This window comes from Vigna unguiculata, chromosome 11 (assembly GCF_037176805.1).
Source record: "Vigna unguiculata cultivar grain cowpea cultivar isolate G323 ecotype 2 chromosome 11, ASM3717680v1, whole genome shotgun sequence".
NCBI classification, from domain to species: domain Eukaryota; kingdom Viridiplantae; phylum Streptophyta; class Magnoliopsida; order Fabales; family Fabaceae; genus Vigna; species Vigna unguiculata.
This window is the reverse complement of record NC_140802.1, coordinates 33,699,558-33,706,625: the sequence shown is the minus strand read 5'-3', so window position 1 is coordinate 33,706,625 and position 7,068 is coordinate 33,699,558.

Here is a 7,068-nt window from a genome sequence, read left to right as displayed (position 1 = left end):
TCCTATTCCGTGTAGTTTATAACCGTTAAAATGCAAGTGAGGATCTTATCCGACTTAGTTAAGCTTTTTCTACCTTTCCCTCCCTGCACTTCACTTAGAAATCTCGTAATTAATTTCGATATATTAATCGATGATGAAAAGAAAAATGTTTAAAATGAAGAAAATGTCTCTACGCAAATGTGATATACTTTATTAGATGTTCCAGTTGGTAGTTTGATATTGACTATGCCAGGGAAGGAGGAAAAGAAAAAATAGCACATAAAGGGGAAGTAAAAGAAACAATGAGCAAATGTTGTTGAGTCTTCCCTCTTTGTCTTTCTCTGCCTATCAATCGTTGGTTACTCTTCTCTTTCTCTCTCTTCATGGTTGTCTTATGGCCATCGTTTGTTTTGGGTGTGATCTGATTGGGAGGGAAACAAAATTTTGGTTATATGTGCAGGTTGTTGATGACATATGCTGCTGCTTCTGCCTCACCATAATAGTTCTTGATTCTCAGATCATGGAGTGGTTCACCTCTCAGATCCCTTGCTGATCTGCCAAGAAAAAAAAGAATAGACTTCATATTTGTCTTCTTGCCTGTTTTTGTGGTTTCAGGAGTGGGGATTTCATGTTTGTCGTTGATATTCGTGAGTGATCTTTTGGTTTCTTTGTCGAATTCGTAGCAGTGTTGTTTGTTTCACTGAAAATTGAACAACACACTTTTCTTCTTAAAGAGAACAAATTATTATTAGCGTAAGACAAGGGTTTAAGATAAATTTTAATATTTTAAATTCACTTCTCAACAGTTATACATATATGTTTTTAATTTTGTTGTTTATTTAATAATATTGCATTTAATAAAAGTAAAAGATAATTTCTATTATTTTTATTACAAATACAAAATAAGATGATAATCACATAATCTAATTAATAAAAAAAATTAAACATCAAATGAACTAAAAAATTAATCAACAAATACTTGAAAAATATAAAAAGTTTGAAAACTTAATACATAAATTTTTTTAATAAATATTCAATTAAAAATATTTAAAAATAAAAAATCGGTACTTGATTAAGTCTTATTATTAAGTAGAAGTGGTGAAAAAACTAAAATTCCCATTTGTTGAAGTTTTTTTGTTGCATATATATTATTCCTTTCTCACATTTTTCTTTATTATTGTAAAGTATATACGTCTAGCCATTCTAACATTTACAGAAAAGGGCAACGATAATATCATTAAAGTGTTTCCTACAGGCCAAGAATTATATGTGGATTCACAGCTACATTAAATCATATTTATAACCTGCATGTGGTTTTTTTACACAAATGGAGCAAGTTTCCCCGTAATATTTACACGAGGATAAGTCATATGGACGACTTTCAAACTGAAGTCGGCAATAATGCGTACGAATTCTATGAAAAGGTAATATCTTTGCACCATCGTAACAGTTTGTGTTAATTCACGAAACTGAAATCGTTAGATCGGTTTTCGATTTAATTAAATTCGTTTGGTGTCTGAACGATTTCAATTATGTATTTATTGAACTGAAGTCGTGTTTTAGCGACTTTCATTTTTTACAAAGAAAGAGGTTGCATTGAACGGATGAAATTTAAAAGCTACCGATGTTCTTGATGAAATATTTTGATTAAGATTGATAATGAGAATTACAAGACGTGGATTTCATAATATAACATAATCATAAGCCAAAAATATGAAAACCTAATCAAGATAGGGACAAGTTCCTTTATGATATCATTCATTTCTATAATATGAACATTTCTTTAGATTATTGGGATTCAATCGATCCATTTCATTGTGGATATGGGTAGTTGTAGGTCGTCCCGGTGCCCTATTGCACATTTGTGGGTTTAGAATAAAATTAGATTCGGTGTAGGTGGACCAATCATCCTTATTCTTAATCGGATGAAACTGTAGTTCATAAGCCTTGTTGATTGTGTAGATACTATAAATAGGATGGATGCTTGTGGTCAGGTCTAAATGGGAGAAAGAACAAACAACTATTACATAATGACACAACAGTCGAAGAGCTTGAAAAAACCACAATCACACCACCAGTCATTTAATTTAACCATGAAAGACATTGGTGGGTAGTAATCATGTGGAGAAAATATCTACTGAACCTCAAATTCGAAATTTTGTCGGTCATATCTATGCACATGACACATGCCCACTTGTTGATTTTTTTTAATAATTTCACTTATATATTTCGGATATTGATGGCCAACTCTTAACATAGAATCTGCCTTCAAGCCTCGATCAACAAATGGGTAATGAACGAGTTCCTTTTAGTACTGAGTTCATACATTCAACCAGGTTTGTTGTCAGGTGACCGAACCTATAACCCCCAACATATGTCTGAGTCCATTTTTGTAATGATATTTTGTCGATCCAAGAAGTCACTTAGGATGAGTGTGATCTCAGTGTTGATAACTTCGCATCCAATATGGGTTGTTTGACCTCGTAAGATGTAACATACATTTATGAATGAAAGAGTAAGAGTTGTTAATGGAAGAGAGATTTCATTATCCATGTTAATTAACTGCTTCTTCAAGTCATGATTTTTGAACTTGTTGTCATTATCCATGTTAATTAACTGTTTCTTCAAGTCATTATCCACAAGAAAAACTTGTAGACAAGCACGTATGCGGTGCGTTAATCTTTCTAATTTCTCATTCTTGACTTCATTTGCTATAAGCAGCTTGTAACCTTTGTTGTGTTCGACATATCGAGATACATATGCATATCTATCCGATTTTGATTCAATAATCATAAATTTGTCTTCATGTTCAATATAGTATTGCTTGATACATGAGAGTGTCGTTTCCTTTGACTCAAAGATCAGGCGCCTGAGGTGAGGGGTGAAATTGCGATTGAGAAAATTGACTGCCGGATTGAGAATATTGTTGTGACGATGAACCCCACCCATTGAGTTGTTGATTGTAAAAATTGGTTGCCTTGTTGATCCCTTGATATTGGATGCGAATGCGGGTATAATTGTTGACCCTAACGACTTGTTGATTGCGAATAATAATGGTTGTGCCATCGACTTGATTCGACTTCAGGAATTGCTTCGAGGTCATCGTCTTCGCTAAAATCGTCTACTATATGAGGGATGAAAATTTCATGATTCAAAGTAAAAGATGGTGGCAAAGCCATTGTGAAAAATTGAAGAAAACTGTGTGTTCAGGATTTTATGTGACCATCGTGGAGGTTGAAATAGGAGAAAAAAGTGCAGACCACATTTGCACTGATGTTGTTACAAGTGGGAACGACATGACCATGACACACATTTGCCTCCTTATATGTAGGTGTAATGGTGCATCCCATCAACATTTCATCTCAACGCAACAGCTTGTCTGAAGGAGTAGCCTACGAGACTAAGTTCAAGGAGCCCTTCCCTTCACCATTTACGAAGGTTTAATTTTTTTCAATTACTTGTTCCCAATACATTCATTATTGTTTCAAAATGTTAATAATTTATCTCTGCACATCATCTCACCATGGACTCAACATATCTAATGTTATTTACTTGTGAACTTCGCGCTTTTAATATATTACTTTATATTATTATATTTTTTTTATCCAACTTTCATATATGTCTTTGTAGAATTTTTAGAGTTGAGTTTTTCTCGAGTGTTAACCTAAAATTTGAGTTCAATATGAAAAATATTTTAATATATTTTAATTATGAATTTGGAGTTGGGTTTTTAATTAAGTAAACGAGATTTTTGATATTATATATATATATATATATATATATATATATATATATTATAATAGAGTATTTGGAGTTATGTAAATAAAATATATTATAAAGGTGGAGGTCAGAAACTAATACCTTGAATTTCCTTCACGGAGAGACAACTATCACACTAGAAGATGTGATAGTGCAACTTGGCCTCCCTATTGACGACGAAGTTGAGACCATAGTCACCATTGTTGAAGAGGTCTTTATGGCTTTCCACAAACATCTAGGTATCGTTCCACCAACTATAGCTATGAAAGGTAACTTAGTTAAAGTATCCTAGCTTAATAATACATTTTAGCAGTTGTCAGACTATGCAACAAATATTGTTATTGCTCAATATGCAAGAGCACACATATTGACTTTAATTGGCAGCATTTTAATGCCTGACCCATATGCTAGTAGAGTACACGTCATGTACTTATTAAAGTTAGCTAACTTAAACGTTGTGGCCAATTATAGTTGGAGATCTACAGTCTTGACTTGTCTGTATCGTGGCCTAGATCATGACATTCATTTAAGCCAAGACACTATCAGAGGATGTATGATTTTGTTGCAATGTTGGGCCTGAGAGAGAATGACAACAATATCTCCACAAATAGAACCTTTAACCTTTAAGCGATCAATATATTGCTGCATGGGGGGTTTCCCTCTTGCAAGAAGGTAACAACTTTCCTTTTTTATTTCAAAGTTCTCTTCCATGCAAACAATTAATTTCATCTCACAAATAACATGCAACTATTTTTTTTTTCATATTATATGGTCTCGATTAACTCATAGGACGAACCCTAGTTCCACTCTAGTTAGTCAATTCTGTCAGACTTTTGACCAGTTGCGCACTAGACAAGTACTACTTAAAAAACACTAATACCAATGTTAATTTCATATCCACCAAGTACTGTAATTTGGTTCGCCATGGTTGAATTTCAATAAGCAGATCAGGTGATGCAACAATTTAGGTTCAAACAAAATATCCCTTTTGACCTAGTTAACCTTAATCAGGCTCAAAGGAAAGACTTGAGAGGAAGAAACGACAGAGATTGGTCGGCTTATCATCAACAATCGATCGTAATCTAGAATGACAAACATAATCATGTCATTTAAGGAACAACATTCACCGAAAACGACCACTTGCGGGATATTACATCGTACATGCACTAGTACATAAACCACACTATCTGTTGTATATCTCCATCAACGAAATCTTCTAACGAAGAAGTTAGCTTACCTTTAATACAATTATTTTTAATCATCCATATTATCCATGTCAATAACCCATATTTTATGTAATAATATGATACGCCATAGGAACCTCCACATCCTTTTTCACAACCCAACTCACGTTGGGTCTTCTTCAGATTTTGTACAACTTCCACATCACTCTTTTGGTCAGTCATCTATGGATCACGCTTAAATGTTCGGATAGTCACACCTTTGGTCTGCCAACCCATCAAACACACCTTTCCAACAAGTCCCTTCCTCATATGCATTCTTTCCATCTTAGTCCGACTTTGGTGTAGGACCATCACTCATGTTTTCCACTTCAACCATGACACCATTGTTTGCACATAATGCAGGGACTTCATCAATACCATTTTATCCTCCACCGATGCCTTTTCCAACATAACAAATAGTTGTTCACCATCCTCACTTTCTAACACGCATTTAACATCCACTTAAGTTTAAAATTTATCTACATTCATGTATATATAAAAAATATATTAAACAACTAAAAAAATTAATTACAAATGAAATCTATTTAATTGGAAGTCGCTAGTCAGCATAACATAGTGACTTCTATTTAATCACTTTAATTGGAAGTCGTTAGTAGGATAACAACGGGGTGATGACGAGTTTCGCTATCCCATACTTATCCCTGTAGAGAAAATTCATCCTCATTCTCATACCAAAACCCAACGGGTATCAAACTTTTGTCTCATCCCCACCGGATAACGGGTATAATCTCGTACCCATATACCGATACCCGTTTTCTTACTACTTCAATGTTAATTTTAATTAATTTTTATAAAATAATAAAAATTACGGTAAAGTAAATATAATATTATCAAATATTCAATATTAGGAGAATGATTGTTTCTCGATATCAAATACTTTGAAATAAATTATAATTGTTTACATTTTATATTAAAATATCAAATAAAATTTTATGAGAACCAAAACATTTATTAAATTTACAAACATTAATGAAACCTAGTTGATAAAATTAAAAAATATTTAAAAAAAATATAAAAGGAAAACAAATATTCAAATTAAAATATATTTTAAATGTTTGTTTACTTCAATTTTTAAATTCTGATGAATCACTTTTTTATACACTAATAAAAGTTATAATACATCACTTGATCAAAATGACGCAAAGAACAAATAATAAACATAATAATAAAATTTTAACATAGATATTCTATTTTGTGAACTCCAATATATGTTGGATGGTGATAAAAAAAAATCATGGCAATTATATTAATTTTTATATTGTAGTAAATAAAAGTTATTTATACAATTATAGTGAAAAAATTACATTATGATTGATAATGAGTTAGAAAATAAAAAATAATTAGATAAAATATATCGAAATAATATTCTACATGATGAAAATAAACAACAAATAAAAATATTAAAAAATTAACAAATATGTGTCTTATGAACAATATGAGAAACTATTAAAAGGAATCACACAAAGAAAAACAAATGTATAATTAAGGGTATGATAAGATGAAAAATACTTTAGAGATCTAAGAAAACTTTTCAAATATCAACATATATACTCATTTGAGAAATAACAAAATTGTTTTAGCGAAACAAAAGAGTTCTTCAAATGAAACAAAAATTAATGATAATAAGTAAAAAAATTTTTTATATTACTAGTAAATGAAATGTTTATGTTATTAAACACTTAAATTGAAAGTATTAAACATTCTCATATGAAATGAAAATATACAATAAATAAAAATATTAAAAATAATTAGAATATTCAAATGTTAGACATAATTTTTTTTTAATTGAAATACATCAATTTAACATAATTATGAGTTCCATGACAAACTAAATAATTAGAAAAATAAAAAATAATATATATATATATATATATATATATATATATATAAAGTTACTTTATTAATTGTGAATATTTTAAGAATTTAAACAAAATGATATTATGACGGAATATCTAGATCTTCATACTCAATTAAATAAGCGGAGATTCTCATACCCATACCCATTTAGATTAATATCCATAAAACCGACCGACCGAGTTTATTAATTGTGAATATTTTAAGAATTTAAAGAAAATGATATTATAAC